This window comes from Miniopterus natalensis, chromosome 14, assembly GCF_054644295.1.
Source record: "Miniopterus natalensis isolate mMinNat1 chromosome 14, mMinNat1.hap1, whole genome shotgun sequence".
Taxonomy (NCBI): Eukaryota; Metazoa; Chordata; class Mammalia; order Chiroptera; family Miniopteridae; genus Miniopterus; species Miniopterus natalensis.
Window position 1 is genome coordinate 15,573,972 of NC_142094.1, and position 20,296 is coordinate 15,594,267.

Below are 20,296 nucleotides of genomic sequence, written 5' to 3' on the forward strand. Positions count from 1 at the left end.
GGTGGGCGGCCGATGGACTGGCAAGGCTGGGCCTCATGTCCAGCACGCTTCAGCCTCGTGGGGCTAGGTCAGGGGAACTGTATCGGGTGAGAGCAGGTCTGAATTTCTGAAGTAATCTTCCCCCATCCAGGCTCGCTCCAGAGGTGCCTCATGGATTTTAGAGCCCATCTTTTTAGAGAGAAACATTTAAATGCCTGGCCTGGGAAGATGCCGTTTGTGAATCAGGTGTGGGAGGGGAGGGGAGGAAGAGAGCAGAGGGGGCCAGTGACGGCATCTGCAGAGCACTCATCTGGCTGCCGGGCACTGTGCTAAGTGCTCCACAGGCATCATCTCATTTAACTGGCTCCCTAGTCGCCCCAGCAATAGGTGCGATTATGCCTTGCTGGAGGAAACTGAGGGGTTAAGTGACCTGCCCAAGGCCACCCAGTAAGTGAGTGGCATAGCTGTGAGTCACACCTGGTCTCAGAGCCCTGTTCTCAGGAGAGGGGTAGGAGTGGCAGAGGCAGGAAGAGGAGAGCTGGACTGGAAAGAGCTTTACTTCCCTCGTGGCAAAAGGGAGACAGAAGCTCCTGGAATTTCCCCTCCACAGAGCCCCACTCCCCCATCTAAACGTTGCCAAGGAGGACAGGCCTTCGAGCAGAGCCACCTGGAGGCTCCCAACCGGAGGCCCACCTTGAGGCAGATGCAGCCCTAGCTGACACGTCCTGAGGGCCTCATGCTGCAACCTTTATGAGCTTTATCTCCATTAAGGCCCAGAACAGCCCCACAAAGCAGGTAGTAATAGTCCATTTTATAGACGAACGACTGGGGGCTCAGTAGCTTGTCCAAGTTCACACAGCTAGCAAGAGGCAGAGCTGGTTTCAGGCCCTGGTCTTATGTAGAAATCTAGGCACAGTCTTAAATAATGAAGATGTGATGATGATGATGCCAGACCTTCCTGAGCTCTGCCCAGGCGCCTGTACTGCTTCAAGCACGCTATGCCTATTGACTTATTCTATTCTCTCCACCATTCTATGAAGTACATGCTATATTTAGCTTCATTTCATAGATGGGGAAACTGAGGCACAGAGCTCTATAAGCCATGTGGCCAAGGGCACACAGCTAGTGAACTGTAGGGCCAAGGTTTGGACCCAGCCACGCAGGCACCGGAGCTCATCCTTATAACCTGCGTGATGAGCTATTTCCCTAATGACTGGGACATCCTGCCTTCCAGCCTTGAGTCCTTGATTCTGGGTGGTTCTGGGGTCCCATAAAGCCAGGCAGCCATTGGACACCCAGGTTTTTCCTCTTCCTTGAGCTCAGGAAGAGCCCTGGAGAGCTCCTGCTCCCTCCCTGGAGAACATCAGGCAGGGGCTAGACTAACTGCATCTCTGTGGCTGTGAGTGTGCCAATGTGCACGCCTCAGGCCTGCGCTGCACTCAGAGTGTGCGTGCAGCTGATTTATAACCCGTACTGAAAACAGAATTGCAAATCTCACCCACAAATCTTCCCTATCGAGGTACTCGTGACAGGAAGACATGCTGTGAATTCCCAAGAACAGGCAGGCCTCTAGCCAGCCTTGGCTCCCTCGTGCTCCCCGCTCCTGGACTGAGCCCTGGGGACCAGGCCACCCATGGCTCTGCTGGGATTCTCTGGTGGCCAGCAGTCTGGCCAGCTCAGCCCTGGGAGTGGCCACTGACCGACAGGGGCCCAGTCCTGTTTGTCAGAAATGCTGGCTCCTGAGTGACCTGGCCCTGGGGAAGCCCCATGAGTCACAGGTGACGTGCCCCTGCCCGGCGGGTGCCACCACACTGCTTGCCCTCATACTTTTTCCTCTCTGCTCAGATGGTGGGGACAGGGCCCGCTGGCACCCACAGAGCTGAGGAGGAGGACACTAGCAAGTGTCTATTGAATGCATATGGTGCACCTTGTTTATACTCAGTGTTTCAGTTTGTCTCATGTGATCGGCCGTCAACGCCAGAGGCCAGGCTCAGAGAGGCTTGGGCCCTGGAGCTGAACACGGGCAGCCTGATTCCAGAGCCTGGGCTGGGAATCGCTCAATCCTCAAATCCTCAAACCCCACTGAAGGCCCTTCGGCCCTGTCCCTGACACATACAGTAACTCCCTTTCCTCCTGAGGGGACAGACGGAGGGCCCAGGTTTGGGTCTGCTTGGGGCCACCTCAGCGGTGTTTTACCCCCTCCCAGTTTCCAGAGCTGAGAACGTGGGAGCTGTTTCGGCTTCCTCAGACCTGGGACCAGTGCTGTGTACTCCGAGTCTGGTTCACACCGTCCCCGCCAAACCCAGCCCCGGAGGACACTGTGATGGCACCACCCCCCTGAAGGTGGCATCCAGCGCTCAGGCCCTCTCGGGGATCTGTGACAGCCCAGTCATTCCCCTGCTGCCCCATCCTTCAGGTGGGAGGACGGGTGAGGGCAGGGACAGAAGGAGGATGACAAGCTGGGCTGTGACAAGGGCAGCGCTAGGCCGGGGCTTGGTTCCGCCCTAACCTGCTGTGTGACCCAGGCCAGTCCACTGCCTTCCTGAGTTTTGTCTTTTTTTCTGGAAAATAGACTGGGCTTGCCTGCAGGATTATCGAGAGGACTAATTTAAATGAGCACAAGAGATCCCTCCACCCTTTTGAGGGGTGTGCACAGGCACGCACACGTTCACACACACGCATACATGCACACACAGAGCTGGGTGGCACTGGGTTACAGGGGTCCCCACTGCGGCCCCAACAGCACCCGCACCAGGCTGCCCTCCTGCGAGGTATCTCTCGGGCCTGGCATGAGGGTCAGAGGCCCGGCTCCTCCTCCTCCAGCTCAGACTCCCTCAGCCCCAAACCTATAATCACCGGCGGGGAAAATGACAGCCTTGCCCAGCAGCCACCCTCAGCTGATGGGCGGGGAGCCGGGCGGTGGCCATGGTGGTGGCTGGAAGGCAAGCCCGGGACACAGAGATGCAGAGTCAGGGGAGGTCAATGGTGGGGGACAGATGCCATGGGGACTGTGGGCTTTGGGGTGGGCAGACGATGAATGAGAGGGAAGAGGGGGAGGGGTGGGCACAAGGCCCAGGGCTGGTCTGAGGCCGGCCCTCTGCAGGACAAGGCCCAGAGAGGGTCAGTGAGGGGTCGTGACCTAGAACCAGAAGCACAGGCCTGAGACACTGAGGCAGGCGGGCTTGGCCCTTGGAGGAAGCAAGGTGAGCAGTGCCCTCAGTCCAGGATTTGGGAAACTGCAAACACTGATTCCGGGGAGACCAGGGCAGGGCCTGGGACTCTGCATTTTAGAATGAGGCCCTAGGATGGCAGGTGGCTGCCTGGGAACCCTGGATTTCCTCTGCCCCAGGGAGGTGCTGGGGTTTCTCCTGCCGGTGCTGCCATCCCCTCAGCACCCACCTCCATTTGGCAGGAGGGCAAGGCCGTGGCAGTGCCATGCACACTCTGACCACAGCTGCCAAGCTTGGCTGCTCACCACTTGTCCCCCCAGAGGCTCATGGCCGGTTGCTGGGTGGGGCCGAAGGACTGTCCCTGTTTACTAAGGCATAGTCGGCAGGCTGGGGTTAGCCTGGGAGCACTTCTCCCTGGCCCTCCCCCTGACAACAGCCAACAATAAGCTAAAACCCGGCCCAAACTTGCTGGGTTCTCCATCCAGGGCCACGTGGACCCTTGGCCCATCTCAGTGCAGAACTGAAGGCTTGGCCTCCTCTCAAAGGGACATCCTGCCACAGCCCTGAAGCCCTGGCTCTCCCTGGCCTTGGACAAGTCACATGCACTCTCTGGGCCTGGGTTCCTCATCTGAGACAGGAAACAAGAGGAGACTGGAGTGGGGATATGCAGGCAGCGAGGGAGGTGCATTCAGGGTGGATGTAATGGCTTCAGTAGAAGCTGGGGTGAGAGAGCAGTTGCACACGTGCCCAGGCTGGGCCAGGAGGCTAGGGTAGAGGCTGCGTCCGGAGTTAGGGTTAGGGTCAAGGTTGAAACTGTAGTCACAGGGAGGGACCCCTCAGAGGGAGGCAGCAGTGTTTGCTAGGGGCCACTCCCGAGGGCCAGCCTGGGCTCCCACACTGCCAGGGAGCCTGGAGAAGGGGTGCAGCCAGCCTCCTGTGGACCAGCCTGAGCACAGGCTGCTCTCAGACGCAAGCCCTAGGTAACGTGACAGGCGACGGGACAGGTGGTACACAGGCCCCAAGGAGAGAAGGGTCCATTTGGGCATCAGGCATCTGGCTCTGGCCAGGGTGAGGGCCGTGGGGACACCCAGCTGTGGTCTGGAGCCAAGGGCATCTGCCTGGGGCCTTCACAGACACAGGCGGAGCTGGGCCAGGAATCCCTGACATCCCCCTAGCCACTGTCACACCTGGTGTCCTTTTTGATATTTGGAGACCCAACCTCTTTTAAGAGGATTTAGCTTGAGGATAGGGTCACCAGGATGACCCTGATCGCCCAGAAGTGCTGGGTGTGCACAGTCTGGCATCCCTGGCATTTCCTCAGTCTATGCCAGTGGCCCAGGGCTGGCCTCTGCTGGGGAACAGGCCACTGCCCTCTCCCAGTCCTCACCCTCCCTCTTCACCTTCCCTCTTGACCTCCAGGATGGTGTCAGACAAGGGTCCACTTTCACCCCCGGGGCCCCTCCAGGAAGGGGACAGATGGACTGGAGGTGGACATGCGGACAAGGAGCCAGTTGGTGGAAACTGGGGCTTGCCTGCTTCTCTCTGCCCAAGATGGTGCTCCGAAGCCAGGGGCCCAGTGTGAGGGCAGGTGGCATGAGTGGCAATTGTTCCGGTGGCTTGTCTGCTCAGTGTGCCTGCTCACCCGCTGCCCGGTCCCCACTTGCCATGGCCTCACCAGCCCCTTCCCTGCCCCCTCATGGGCCAGAGACGGCTGTCGCCATGGCAACCCTGCTCATTCAGTCCGAGATAATGAAGCCAATGTGTTTTTCATTTCCAGGAGCTGGAGTGCGAGCAGAGTGGGAGAGGGGGCTTTCCCCTTTCAGCCCCTCCTCTGGAGGAAGAGGTTGGAGGGGGGGTGCGGTCTGACCAGCGGAGCCACATACACCAGCGGGAAAGGGGTGAGACCTGGAGCCACCAAGCTCTCAGCCCCACAGCAGCCATGTGGCTGGACAACACCGTCTAGAATGGCCAACACCCAGACCAGGAGAGGTCGCTTGCAGCCAGGCAAAGCGGGACTTCATTCCTAGCTGTGTGACCTTGGGCTAGTGACTTCACCTTTCTGGTCTCGCATCAGTACAAGCAAGTTCACCAAGTATTTACTGGGTCCCTTCTGAGTGTCTGGCCTTCTGCCGTCCCCAGAGATCCAGAGGAGACCCAGACAGAGCCCCGTTTTCCAGAAGCCCACAGGTTATCAGGAGAAGCTTATCCTGGGCGCATTTCTCAGCTATAAAAGTGAGGCGAGTAACCCTTACCTGTTGCTGCCTATCTTTGAGTTACTATTGGGAGGTTTATTTGAAGGCATGCATGTGATCGTGCCTGGTGCACACAGTAGGTGCTTTGTAAGTGCTAGCCTCTTTTCTTTTCTTCATCCTGAGTGTCTGGCCTGCAGCACAGAGAGCAGATGTTTCAGAAGTTGTCCAGTGTGAGTCAGCAGTCACAGCTGCCCTCAAGTCTATCCTTCCTCTCTGCATCTGGTTAGAGACCTGCCCATTTGGCTGAAGGTGAAACTGAGGCCTAAGCAGGGCTGGACTGGGCTGGGCAGAGGGCAGGGTGATAAGTAGTGGCACTCAGCCAGCCTATCTGTGGCAGGGTTCATCTTTGGCCCAGACTAGGGAGAGCAGGGCTGTCTGGGAAACCCACAGCCCACAGTCGCTGCCATCACACCCCCTCCCCCAACCCCTCTCCAAGGGCAGGAAGCCAAAAGCACTCACGCAGAAAACCCTGGCCTGTCCCCCCCCCCCCCATAATTCAATCACCTTGGAGGCCAGTGGCCCTCTCTCCTGGCTGGGCTGACAGATGAGAGGAGGAGGGAGGGGAGGCATGCAGGGGGGTGGGAGAACCAGGGAAGCACATGGAAAAATCAGAGCAGGGCTTGAAAAATGAAGAAATAAACCTGCCAGGAGGGAGACGGCCTCAATCTGTCCTCCATAAAGCTGTCTAAGGGCCACCAAGGACGTTGGCAGGCGGAGGAGGCTGGAGATGGCTCTTCCTGGGACCCCCGCACCCCTGCCCAGCTGGGCTCCAGTCCCTGCCTGGTGAGGGGTCAGAAAGAAGGGGGGCTAGGAGGCTTGTGGGTTAGAAGGGGCAGGACTGTGGAAGGTGCGACTATGGGGAGAACAGGGCCAGGAACAGGGGCCTCTTATCCAGATGGCTCACTGACACCTGCACACAGTAGGCACTCAATGTTGGGAGGGCTGATGAAGGAATGCAAAGCTGTCTGCAGGCAGCTAGTGAGCAGGACCTTCGTAGCAGGCTGACTAGACTCGGGGACTCGAAGAGAGCCCATTCACCCACTTGACCACTTCTCAGAAAGAAACAGGCCAGACAGGCCCAAAGCCATGGGGCAAGGTATTCTCTCCCCACCATGTCCTTAACAGTGCCACATCACACCCGGCCAGGGTCAGGGGCCAAACAGCCCTGTGAGAGGGGATATGGCCTTCCTCGGGCCCCTCCACGGGGCTGCTAAGAATCACGTTTTCTAGGAACAATGAATGACTCTGGAACCTGCTCATAACCCAAGTCCAAAAAAGGAGGAAAGAAAATTATAACGTGACCAGAAATACTCCAGAACGTTGACCAGGGTGACCTCTGAGGAGGATGATTCTGGGCAGATTTCACTTTTCTTCTTTCCACTTGCCTGTGACTTCCAGACTTCCTACGCTAAGCATGCATTACTTTTACAATAAGGGAAAAAGGACACTAGCAGAGTTCAAAATAGGTAAGTCGCTCCCACTAAATGCTACTTGTGCTAGATTCTCCACTCACAGGACAGTCAAAGAAACTCCTTCTGGGCCAGGCAGCAGCTTGGCTTAGGCACAAATGCCCACCCACAAGAGCCTCCCTCCATGGCCTGCAGGTTCTGAGGTCGCACCAGGAAGGAAGGAGGGGACCAGGGCTGCTCGACTTCGCTGTGTGACTTTAGGAAAGTCCTACACCTCTCTGTGCACTGGGTGTTCTCCCCTTGCCCTTCTCACTTCCCAGGTTGGGTGCTGAGGGCTCACAGGCCTGGGCAAGCTTCAGCTGAACTTGGAAGACTATGTGAATTAGGGCACAGGGCTTCTGACTGGAGGGGCACTGTCTGGGCAGAGGGGGCAGCTGAGGTGTCTCGAAGACCAGGCAGGCTGGGGTGGGGTGGAGGAGGGGCTGAGCAGCGCCAGAAGGCGAGGGGCCAGCTTTCACCCCTGTTTACAGTGGAAACACAGACTTGAAAAGGTTTCACTTTTCCACTGTTTTTGTGGCAGTGCTGCGGGGAGCAGGGCTTCCTGAGAGGGAGGCCAGCTTTCCAAGGCCACACGGAGTCCAGCCCTGCGCTGGCCTCCGACAGGAAACACCGTGTTTTCAATTTACGGGTCCCTGCCAGGCGCAGTGAGCACCCGCGCTCCACCAGGCTGGCTGTGTGGGAAGAGCAATTCCAGGCCTCACTGCAGCTGGGAACCTGCGGCAGGCCTGATGGAGCCCTAGGACCCAGAGGGACCCCGTGGGCTCCCCGAGGAGCCTTGCTCCAGGGCCGCTCCAGCCAACGGTGCCTGGCACAGTCTATCTGGTTTTGTAGCAGCTGATGCACCTGGTGACTCCTTGCTACACACTCCAATCCCTGGCCTCCTGGCTCCCACATCAGCAAGTCTTACTCCCTTGTGGGAAAGAGGGGAAACTGAGGCCCTCAGAGAGAAGAGGTTTCGAATGCTACAAGATTATTAGTGAAGAGAGACCAATCTCAGCCCAGATTAGCCGATCCCCAACTGAGCCCCTTCACAAAGTGGGACTGTCCTGCCTTCCCTGTGATAATGCCAGCTGACCTCACTGCACACCTGTGGGCCAGGTACCACCCTTGCCTTTAAGCCACAGAGCAGCCCCAAGAGCTGTCTGACCCTCATCTTAGAGATGATTGGAAACTAAGGCCCAGAGGATAAGAAACTCTGTAGGGTCATGCAGCTGGGAGTCTGGACTGCACTGCAAAGCTGCCCCTCGCCACCCGTTCGAAGCCTCGTAGTTCTAACAACCGAGGCTTCCCTTTCCCACGGCTGGAATGTCAGCTCCATGAAGGCAGGTATTCCAAACACTCGAAAACATGCCCGTAGATAGTAGATGCTGAATAAACAGCTTTGGAATGACAGGAGTGTGGCTGGGGGAAGGGGCTCTCTTCACACAGTGGGCTGGAAGAGACCTGGGAGCCCTTCCCATTAGCCACGTATTTACAACGTTTCTAGGAGAAGAGGCAGCCCCATCCCACGGCTCTATCACGCTTCCAGCCCAGGCCCCATCTGCACAGAGCCCTCCCGATGCCCCGATTCTCACTTTCTGGACACACTGAGTTCCAGCACTAAACAAAGGGCACATTTTCAGGGATCATAATCCCTTGCTTTGTTTGTTTGTTTTTCCATGAACTGTCCCCTCCCTGCTTCTTCCTGTCCAGGGCATTGCTGTTCCCAAACGGGAGCCACTTTCTAAGCGGGTGATGGCCAGGCTCACATTGGCTCCCTGGAGTTCTGTGAGCTGGGCCACGGCAGACGCAGACATGAGCCTTCTCATCACAGAGCATACCAGGGCTGCCAATGAGGTGGGCACTCAGGGCTCCAGCTCCAGGCTGCATGCCTGCTGGCCGGCCCTCAGGGAGCCAAGCTGTGCCCTGCCTAGTCCACGGAGGGGCAGAGACTCTGTGTGTGGGGGGGGGAGGGACACACACACATAGGCATGCAATCATGCATGCACACACCCAGAGAGGGAAAATAATAAATTGAAAAAAGAGGGAGGAACCCAGTAAGGAAGAGGGCACAAGTTAGGGAGGATAAGAAACAAAACAGCCCTGAAATGGAGTCAGAAAAAGGCCCGAGACAGAGAGCATCTGTGAGTAGGGCGCCCCCTGGAGTTGTGCAGCACAGCTGCCCTGGGGAGGACAAGCACAAGAGCTGCGGAAGGGAACAGACAAAACAGATGCATGAAAGAGACCCAGAGAGTGAAAAGATGAGCACGGGAGGGAGGGCCACAAGGACAGGCAGGCGAACAAGAGAGGCAGGCAGAAAGAGCGAAGGCGGCAGTGAGGCAGACAGAGCGCGCTGCAGGTGTGGCAGCTCTAGGCCCTGAGGACTTTTCCGGGAAGACTTCCTGCTCCCAGCAATCTCCTTCCCTGTCCAGGTGCTACGAGGTTGCCATATAGGAATAGAGAAAGATGGGCTACTAAGCCCCAAGAGGCCCCACTGTGTCCCATGAGGCCCCCCTTTGCCTTTCGCCCTCCAAGGCCTAGCCAGGTGCCCCAGGTGGAGCACAGCAACCCTGCCCCTCCCACACTGCTCCTTCCCTGGCCTCCCTGTCAAGCTCAGGGAGAGGCCTGGGACGAGAGTCAGACAGGGCAGGAGGTGGTGGGCAGGCACACAGAAGTGCTGCATCTACCTCTTGAATGACCCAGGCCCCTTTGGACAAGCCCTCCCATCTCTGGGCCTCAGTTTAGTCCATCCAGAGGAGGTGGAAGCTGTCGGTTCCTTTGTTTCCTTCGCTCCCCCAGTCCTAACACTTTGCCTCCAGAATTTCACATGTTTTCAGTGTCGTCCTTCCCACCCCGCCCCCCAATTTCTTTCTTTTTTCCTTTTTATTGACACTGGCTAACAAAATTATACAGGTTTCAGGTGCACGATTCTACAACACATTATCTGTATACTGTATTGTGTGTTCACCAACCCCGGGCAAGTCTCTGTCCATCACCATTTGTGCCCCCTGCACCCTCCCTCAGCTCCCCCTCGCCTCTCCCACCCCCCGCTTGCCTCCATTTCTGAATGAACTCTGAGCTCTTCCAAACCCCAAGCCCACTTGACTTGCATTTGAAAGCCAGACTTATAAAAGGTCATCTCTGCTACAAAGGGGGTCCCCAAGATGAGCACCCTTTCCCTGCCAGCACCCAGGGAACGGACCCCCCATTTGCCCACATTCAGTGTCTTCGCTGACATGCCGGTTTCAATGAAAGCCCCGTGAGAGATGAAGTGGCTGTGTCTCTCACTGGCTCCCAGCCGCTAGAGGTGCAATCTACCATGGGACCTCATCACAGCCCCTCCTCCTACTCGACTCTTTGGCACCAACAACTGTTAATTAGACAAAACTAATGTACCTCCAGGAAGCCTCCTCTGATCACCCTGGTTGGCAGGAGGTTCTCCCCCTGCAACAGAAGTGGGTGCTCTGTGCCTGGGGTCTGGCTGAAGACTAGGCTTGAAAGTCAGATGAAGCTGGGATCAATTTTTGGCCCCACCTCCCAGCAGCTGTATGACAGTGGGCCTGCTACTTAACTTCTGTCCCACAGTTCACTTATTTGCAAAACAGCTCTATGAAGATTAAATTAGACAACGCATATAAAGCACATTAACATAGGAGTGTATCCAGGGTCCTGGTTTGGGTGACACCTTACCCTAACGTTGTGGCTTTTCCTATCTCACCCCAGCCCCACCCAAATCTTGAAATCCTGTCAATCCGTTCCAATCAGCCTCCTCTGGGAAGCTTTCTATAATCTCATTCCACAAGGCCTCCTCCTGGATCTCAACACCTCCCTGGCCCCAGGGGCACTGGGTACCACTAATTCTGTTCCCTGCATAGAAGCTTTGGCCTAGACTGCATTACATGTGGGCTGGCATAGAATCTTCTGCTCCCTTGTTTCCCCAAGAGCTGAGTACAGACCCATGCAAACAGTAGGTGCCTACCACATACCACTGCCTTACTGACTACAGAGTGTAGGGAGGAGAGACTGGCTTATGCAAAGGCCTGGGCCCTGTACCAGATGCCAGGGATAAACGGAGGACTCAGCTGGGCTCCAAGCCCAGGGAGGAGACAGAGCCACCCACCCTCTAGACTTGTTGTGCAAGAAGGATGCCAGTGGCCAGAGCAGCTCTGGTCCCTCATGGGAGTGACAGTGCAGCCCAGCCCCCGAGCCCCGGGCCCCGGTCATCATCCCAGGCCAAGAGTGAAGGCCCCAGCTGTGAATAATTCCTCCACTCTTACCTGCCAGGGCCCAGTTGCCTCAAGCAAGGTCTTATTAGGACAGGGCCGCTTCTTCACCTCTGCTTATTAACTCCCTTGAGCAACAGTGAGTGGAAAATGGGAGGGAGCCAGTGAGTGAGAGCCTTTTCATTTTGAGAGCATGTCACCCTCTGTGTGGATATTCCTGGAAAACTTCCATGGTGGCTGACCTGGCTGGGGCAGGAGGACCTGGGAGCCGAGTGCTGTCTGTTGATTTAGGCCGACAGTCTGGGTCAAAAGGCCCTAGTGTTCAGGAGCAGGTGGCCCCTTGGTCCCTGTCCTGAGATGGCCCCGTCTCTTCCCAGGGGCTGCAGAGGCTGGTGTAAGGCTCAGGTCTGTTGGGGCTGCCCATCCAGATGGACCACCCAAGGAGAGGAACGGCACAGCCCAGGGGCCAGACTGTACACCAAGAGATCTGGGTTCCAGAGCCTGTTCTCCACTGTCCCCATGAATGACCTGGCAAGCATGTTCTACCCTGGGCCTCGGTTTCCTCATCTATAAAAGGAAGGGGTTCCACAGGGCCACCCTCCAGTTCTGACCCTCCAGGCTTCCAAGTATGTTAACTAACAAGGCTCCAAGGCCGCTCAGAGTGAGGTGACCCCTCTGCACCCTGCCTCCCTCAGCTGACTTTGGGTTGGTGGTCCAGCTCAACTTGCAGAAGTGATCTCAGATCTGAGTGGACCTGGCAGATGCCTGCTGATCTCGCCCGGGAGGCCCGGGAACCACCACTAAATGTCGAATCACACTGAAGGAGCAGCTCTTGTCTCTGGGGCTCTCTGCCTGGCTGGTGGCTGTTGACCTGAGTGCTCTGTGGCCAGAGGGGATGGGGCTGAAATCCACAGGGCTGCCTCAAGGAGCCTGGCAGAGGGGACACCAGGGAATGTCTTTCTGATATTAATGGTTTCTTACAAGCCATTTTATTATTTTTATATTCTATTATTATTATAGCATTAACTGAACTCTATGGGAGTGAAAATAAACACCATGGTGTTTTAGGAGCAGGAAGGGCCCTTACAGATCATTTAAACCTCTGGTTTACGGATTAGGAAACCGAGACACAAAAAGGGACAGGCTTTGCCAAATTCAACCAGTGAAGCTGTGACCTGGCCCAGGGTCCTACCTGAAGGCCAGCTCTCCGTTGTGGGCATTGGTGTCCCCAGCTCGCCCAGTCACAGGTATTGTATGGAGCATGGTTAAACATGCAGAGCCCTGGACTCAACTCCAGACCCAGAGAATCAGATTCCAGGAGAGAGGCCTGAGAATCTACATCTAAACAAGTACCCAGGTGGCCCGTATGTGTCGTGTCTCTATCTTGAAGTATCACCCTGAAAGTTCCCACTCAAGAGCTGAGGGGTAGCAGGCAGCGCCCTGAGAGCATCGGTCTACTGCTGAGAGAGAAGACTGGTGCAGCTAGCGTTGCATTCCATCCCCACAGCACCCCTTGCAGGCAGGCGGGCTTCTCACCACTTTACAGATGAGGAAACTGAGGGCATCAGGGATGACGTCACGTGTCCAGACTTACCCAGTTGATAGATCCCAGCAGAGCAGGGATTTGAACCCCAAACTGTCTGTCTGTCCCTAAAACCCATGCATTAACCACATCACCCTGCATCCTTTTACCACACTTAAATTCACACGAGTGAACCTGTGGTGGTGAGCTCTCCAGCCAGGGAGGTGTGCAAGTAGTAGCTGGAGGAGCCCTGGCAGGCACGAGGTGACCCTGGTCAGCCCTCCCGGAGCTGTGATTGAGGTCAGGCTGAGCTGGCTAAAGGATGCGATGGTGTTCTTTGTGTTTCTTCCACACACACAGAAACGTTCCAGATTGTTTACCGGTTCCAGTTCATCACAAACCTCCCGGCTCAATCCCTGGCCACTCTGGAGCTGTGGGCCAGGGGATGGCTGGGTGCCTCGGCTGGGAGGGCAGGGGCTCAAGGGGCTGGATCCCCAGGCAGCTACAGGGCCTGGGAGTGGGGGGGAGGGAGCTGTGGGGGGAGTCTGGCTGAGAGTGGGGCTGAGAGAGCTCACCAGGCCACCCAGTGAGCTGTCACACATTAGTTAGACTGTCCCACCGGAGAATGGGCCAGACGGACAGGGCACCACGGGAGCATTCCACTGAGGCTATGAAGCAGAGACACTCCCTTAGGCTCCCAAAGAGGTCCCCACAGACGCCTCAGGGAAGCGGTGGAGGGTCCTGAACAGCTGGCAGGCAAGATGTGCTGCTTCCCAAACCGGAACTGAAGAAGGGTGCACGGCACTTACCAGGAAAGACAGATGTGAGGGGAAAGCGGCCATGGACCCCCATTAACTGGCTCTGGGGGTGGAGGGAGTGGGGTAGTGGTGGTGGTGCACATGCAGTCCCTGTAACCAGGGGCTCTCAAGGGTTTTCCGGGGCGACCCCTGTGGGACCACACTGAGGTCACTGCCTCCTCCCTATGACCACACTGTCCACAGCCCAGGACTGAGACATCTGACAAGAGGACCTGTTGCCCAGGGAGTGGGGGTTGAGAGGGCAAATTGTGCCACGCAGTGCGTGACACTGTTTCTCACAGAGCCTGTGTGCAGCCTCAGAATCCTTAACATGGTCTGCCCAGCACGCTGAGAACTGGCATACGGAATAAAGTCTTGCCATCCGCAGGGGAAGCTGGGGGCACATGGGCTGGGTGCCTGCTGGCTTCCTGCTGCCATTCAGCACCAGCACGCCAGGCACTGCGCTGAGGACTGGTTCCAAGCCTGCCTGAGCCTTCAGGAGCTTATAGTCTATCGGGGGAGACAGCAGGCAGCAGGCCTGGAGGAGCAGAGACAGGAAAGGCTGAAGGGGGGGTGGCTGTGTCTCACTGGGCTAGCTCAGCACATGCAAGCTCTGTAGCCCCCAGGTGCTGGGAGGAGGCAGCCCTGTGGAGGCGGCTACTCCTGAGGCTGTGGCCCTAGCCCTGCCCATGGCGGGGCATCCATGCAGTGAGGACAAGCCCAGCACCTTCTGCGAATTCCCGCCACCCTGCTTCAGCAGATTGTCAACAGAGAGGCAGCAAAGAATAGCAGAAGGGGCTGTGGGGAACAAAGGGGAAAATTAGCTGGGGGGTGTCTCTGGAGGGGCTGATCCCCTGCCAGCCTGGCTCCTAAGAAACACCTCGTCGCTGGAGCCCCTTCAGGCTGGCAGGGGTAGGGCAAGGCTCCGGAAGACAATTCCTGCCTGCCCAGGCAGCCCCCACCCTGTGGGGAACCTCTGGGTTCCCAGGGACACTCTCTGGGCACCTCTGCAATTCAGAATGCATCCTGGATGATGGGGGGGATGTGGAGGACAGGGAGGCCCTACCTTCATGGAGGAGCCGGGCACTGTCACCCCCAAGGCCTCTGCATTCTAAGCTGTGTGCTTGCTGTTCAGAAGCTGGGAGTGACCGGGGCCAGAATGACCCATGAGGCACAGCCTGTGGCAGCCACCCTGTTCAGGGCTGTGTGGGGATCAGGTGAAGCCCTGGAGCACTGGAACCCACTGTGGGGCGAATGGAAGGAACCCTTGTGATCATCTGCCCTCTCTTTTTATTGAGGTTTGGTTGCTTGGATACTAGTCACAGCCCTGCCTGCCTCAATTTACCTTTTTGACCAGTGGGGTGTGCCTCCGTCCCTTATTTTGGACTGCAGAACAGAAGCAGCCTGGCCTACAAAGAGCATACTTGCTCTGTAAACTCTCATCTGCAAGACTGCCTTCCCAGCCTCAGTTTCTCCGCCTGCAAAGGAACCACACGTGGCAACTGAACATCGGGCCTGCAACGTGGTAAATATGTGAAATACACACCAGCTCTCAAACACTTAGTAGGCGGAAAGAATGTAAAATAGACAATATATTATGATTCCAATACGTAATCCAAAGTCCAAGATGATGTGGCGGTCTGATGAGCTCTTTGAAGGGTGGAAGGGCTTAAAGGGGGGGTTTGGAGTTAGGAGAGCTCAGGGAGGAAACAATCAGGGGCTCTGAGGGGTGGAGGCCGTGGGGCCCAATGGGGACGGAGGCCACGTCTGACCTTGTGGAGGAAGCATGGTTTGAGGAAGGCTCCAAGAGGTCCAAGGCATATGCCGCAAGGGTGGAGGGCTTCTGAGACAGGGGGCAATGCAGGAGCAAAGGTGCAGCAGTGGGGACATTCGATAAAGGTGGGGTTAGGGGCACAGTGAAGCTGTAGCCCAGGGCACTGACAGACGCTCGTGTGTGATCTGGCTGTGAGAGGAGGCAGGGCCAGATGGTGGCGGTTTCGAATGCCAGGCTGAGTCAGCTGGGTACACAGCAGGCACCCCAGGAAGACTGCTGGCCAGGGACTAGGACCCAGGAGCTCCACCTACAGCATGCAGGTGAGGGGAGGGGAGTCCAACGGCCAGGGCCCACTGGCCCACCTCACAGATCACTCAGACTCCAGGCCGGCTGCCCTCCAGGAGCCCACCCATTGGCGCCTTCTCTCCCTGGGAGGACAGTTTATTTATTCACGAGCACACGCCTGCTCCGTTAGGCAGCCAGCTTCTGGACACCTCACTTCTAATTACAGGAATTTCATTAGTGCTGGAGGGAAATCGGGATTCAACTGCCCGCTAGTGGATGCGGCTCCCTCAGGCTCCCCTGCTCTAGCCCCTGGCTAGTGGCCCAGGACAGCCCAGAGCAGGTGTCTCTGCGCCTGGAGATAGGGCTCCACCCTGAGCGGTCGGCGTGGCGGGTCCACGAGGATGGGATGGGGCCGCCCCAGCAGCTGGCCACACACAGTACACAGCCTCCAAGCAGCAGACAGTGTGCAGTTGCCCGAACACCTCCAGAGAGCTGGAGGGAGGGAGCTGCGAGACGGCCAGAGCTGGATAAACAAGGTGAAGGGTGGCAGGTTGGGAGCCCAGGAGGTCTCAGTTCTACTGAGTCTGGGCGATGATGGTGGTGACAGCAGATGTGCTGCTTGCATGCCTGGCAAGGAGTGACTCCAAGGGAAAGGAGGGAGGAGGTGAGAGGGTCCCGGGCCCTGGGGAGACAGTCCAGAGGGGGTGGTGAGAGGGGAGCCTCAGACGTGAGAAGACAGGAGAGACTGGCTGAGCTCAGAGGAGGCAGAGCAGGGCTGGCTGTGAGTAGAGAAGGGAGGTGGGCAGGAGAGAGATGCCTGCACAGAGAACTGAACAGAGAGACAGTTCCGTGGAAGGGCAAACACGCACACACACTACACCCGAGTCTGGGGGCCAAGGAGAGAAGAAGTAAAGCAGCAACTAGGACCAAATGTGCCAGGCTGCTCCGAGGACTCCCCAAGGGTAGGCCTGCCTCTCCAGGGGGCACTGGGCCCACCCAGACACTCCAGACCAGGCGCTCAGAGGTTGGGAGTCGGGAGCAGGAGGCACGGGCCTCCAAGAGCTGTCTCCTTCCATGGCCGCGGGGAGCTGCCAGGATAGCCAGCAGGCGGGCAGGAGGCCAGCACTTTTGACCTGGGCATGCTTCCCTTCTGGGGTCCCTCAGGAGCCCATCTTGTCCCACCAGAGTCAATTCTGCATAGTCAGTGCGGTGACAGGACCCCTCTGGCCATTCTGAAAGTGAGGCCGGAGCCAAGCCCGGTGTGGAGGTAGCTTGAGGTGCTAGGGTCTTGACGGGGGCTACACATGGAGGCGGGGGTGGCACTCACACGTGGGTGCCTTCCCTTGCATACTCACACATTCTCACACTCATTCATGGCACATACCAGCGTGCACACACACCCCTGCACACCCTCTTCTCTCCAGGGAAATGGGCACCATGGCATCTGAGTCCTGCATGGGCAACCCCACTTTTCAGCCACCGCCTCTAGCTCTGCTCGGGGGTCTTTGGAAAAGGGCTCCAGAGGGGAGAGGCTTCCCTCTCTGCCCATCCAGTCTCCCCAGTGTCCACCCTAGAGAGCGTCGTGAGCTCCCCCAGACTGAGGAATGCTCTGAGCACTTCAAATCTGTTGCTTGAGTGCCCTGTGCAGGCCCAGCCCCAGTTTGCACACTTTTTAGTGACGAGGAACTCACTCTCTACCCAGAAAGCAGCTTTAAAAAAAGTCTCCAGAAAGCTCAGACCCTTGGGAAGTTAAGAGAAAAGATGTCCTCCAGCCAATACCACCTCCTTGACTTATAATAGCTAACTAGGACCCAAGATAATCGTTCATTCACTCACCCACTCAATTAATAAAATATCAACTGGGCACCTACCATGTGCCAGGCACTAGGATGTGGTAGTGAGCAAGGATAATCATATAATATCCTGTCCTAGTCTGACACCTGCCTGTCACCCATTTTACAGGTGGCAAAGCTGAGTCCAGGGAAAGGCAGTGACTTGCTCAAAGCCATACAGGGAGCTGGTGGTCCTGGGCAGAGCCTCGTGTGAGCTGCTGCAGGTGTTGGCCATTTGCCAGCCTCGCGAAGACAGGGGGAAGGCCACCCACCCGCCATTCCTGTTCCCAGCGTTTCTAGGCCACAGAGGTATTGATTACCACCTCGCCTTGGAGTGGATCTCTTTTCTTTTTCCACCAAGGCCTTCTGTTTCTCTCTCTCTCTCTCTTTTTTTTTTTTAAAGAATACACTCCAAGCCGCTCCTATGATTAATTACCAGCTGCCTAATGCTCCGCCACTGGCAATTTCTGGAAAGGGAATGAATTACCTTGAAAAACATCCGAAAAGAGAACCCACCGTGAAGGAGAATTTCAAAGGTTACCTCACAATTAGCAGTGGGTTCCCGCAGCCTTATTGAGTTGCCAGCAGGCCCTCCGGGGAGGGGCAGGCTGCCAGCCTTCGGGGGCCACCCTCTGGCTCTCAGGGCAGCCGGGCTTGGAGGCCTGGGCAAAGGCCACAAGGCAGACACGGAGGTGGCTTCCTGAGCACCTACCATGAGTCTGCCCCGTGGCTCCAGCCTGGCCTCTAAAGCACCGTGAGATGCTTAATTCCAAGAGACCACGGTTCAAATCCCCGCTCCACCACTTACAGCTCTTTGGGCTTCTTAACTACCATGAGCCTCTGGAGAGTGAGGCATTAAACGCACCTCCTCAGGGGAATAGGGGGAAGAAACGTGTAGTTAAGGCGCACGATGAATACAGTCTCATCGAGCTATACCACTTAAAAATATACCAGGCCTCCTAACAACAGCCTCGCAGCACTGCTGGTGTAATTTATCTTCATTTTCAGATGAGAACTGACTGTCTTAGAAGGGAAAGGACTAACCCAAGGTCACATCGCCGACAGCAGGAAGAAAGACTAAGTTCTGCTTCCTGGTTCCAGAGCCAGAGGGAAGCAAGGGGGATCCCCAGGGTCACCTGGCCCTGCCTCAGCACTGGGAGCAGTGGGGTCAAGAGAAGCCTCGGGCAGCAGGGAGACGAATCGGCAGGGCCTGGTGCAAGGGCGAAGACTCCAGCTCCCCCAGCTGGGCACCGGAACCATGGGACGAAGGGCCCCGGGCCACCTGACATCTCTGTGAAAGCTTCGGATCTCTGGATTGGGAGCTACAGAGAGAGATCACATAGGTCACCCTCTGGCACAAGGCCAGGTGCGATCAACCCTGAAATGCTCCTTTGTGATAAAATACGCTTATGTCCAGACAGAGGCTTGCCTACCAGGCGTGGCCGCAGGACCTCGGGAGCTCCCTGAGGGCCCGGGACCCTCCTCAGGCTGGAGGAGCGGTTTGTGTCCATCCTGGCATTTGCTGGTCCTCGGGGAGGCATGTGGGAAGCAGCCAGGGTCCCAGCATCCTTGAGGGAAGTGCTAACATGCCCTTAGCATTTACCTGTGGGGCAGGTGCTGCAATCCCCATCCTTCTCTCATAGACAGGTAAACTGAGGCACACAGAAACTGTGCAAAGTCATGGTGGACAAGTGGCAGAGCTCGGACTGGAATGTAGGCACTCTGACCCCAGTGCCCTGAGACCTGCGAGCACTCATGTGCCCACCTCGGTATATTCGTGGGAGAGAGGATGGGCAGCCATAGCACCCATGTCAGTGAACGGACCTCTGCTCACAGGCCTCTTCCTGTGTGGCTACCATGTTACCCAGCACATGAGGCCCGCATGGCATGGGGCTCAGAGTGATATGGATAGGGCTGCTGTGCCAAGCCTGGGGACACCAAACCTGCCCCTCTCCCTGGGCACATCCTTCCACCCCTGCCCTGGCAGCCTCTGGAGAGAGATTAGGCCCAAGAGGCCCCTGGGGGCTCTTTCAGGGGCTGACAAGGACTCAACAGGGTGGCTGCCCCAAATCTCACCTGTGAGGGCTGAGGGCCCAGTGACAGACGCAGTGTGCTGGGACCAGCACCTGTCCCCGACTGAGGACACAGCTGTCCCATCCCCAAACATAGAGCCCAGCCAACCCTGCCAGCCCAGCTGCACACCTACCTCAGCGACCCGAGAATCACCAGCGTCCCACGTACAGGTCGGTCAGCAGCTCGTGGCACCTCCGCCTCACTCCTTCCCCATCCTGCTGCAACGAGAAGGGGCGGTCAGGGGGTCCAGTGGCTCAGGCCCGGGAACCGAGCATGCTGTCACAGCCCAGCTGCCCACCTGCCCAAAAGCGCACTGCCGGCAAACCGAATCATCCCCACGTCACAGACAGGGAATCTGAAGGACAGAGAGGAAAAGGAGCAAAATGATGGGGTGCCAGACACAAACAGGCCCCTGGCACCCACATATGTCAGTTACCAGCTATGAATTGTGGATATGCTCCTGATCTCTTTGTGTTTCAGTTTCCTCACCTGTCAAATGGGATCAGAACACCTCTCCCAGTGTTTCAGGGAGGATCTCGGGATATATGGTGACCGAGCACTTGGCATCATTCACACACTCAAGAAACATTTAACAAACACCAGAGCTGTGAACAGGATAGTGGTACCTGCCCTTGTGAAAATTCTGACAGTGAGCAAATAATCAAATAATACATTTAAATTAAAAGTGGTGTCTGCCAGAAACAATGAATACAGGGGCTGTGCAGCATAGACTCAAGGTTCAGGGGGGCCTCTTTGGAAGGATGAGCCAGAGAGAGGCAGGTCAAGATGCATGGAACAGCATTTCTGGCAGAGGGAACAGTGTATGTGAAGACTTCAAGATGGGGAAAAGCCTAGTCCAGTGGAGGATTTGAGTGGGTGGTGTGGTGGGTGCAGTGAGGGAGGAGGGAAGGGGGTGACGCAGGAACAACTGTCGAGAATGT

General features: G+C 56.9%; 1 protein-coding gene across 4 annotated transcripts in view; it reads right to left on the bottom strand.

The window, feature by feature from the left end:
- ZMIZ1 (zinc finger MIZ-type containing 1) overlaps positions 1–20,296 on the bottom strand; it is a 220,471-nt gene that overhangs the window by 116,077 nt on the left and 84,098 nt on the right. For 2 of the 4 annotated variants that reach the window (XM_087824291.1, XM_087824288.1), the window contains exon 3: positions 19,489–19,573. The exons of 1 other annotated variant lie outside the window; for it this stretch is intronic. The gene's annotated coding sequence lies outside the window, so the exon portion shown is untranslated. The remainder of the gene's footprint in view (positions 1–19,488; positions 19,574–20,296) is intronic. One more of the 4 variants, XM_087824289.1, reaches the window with a different exon arrangement.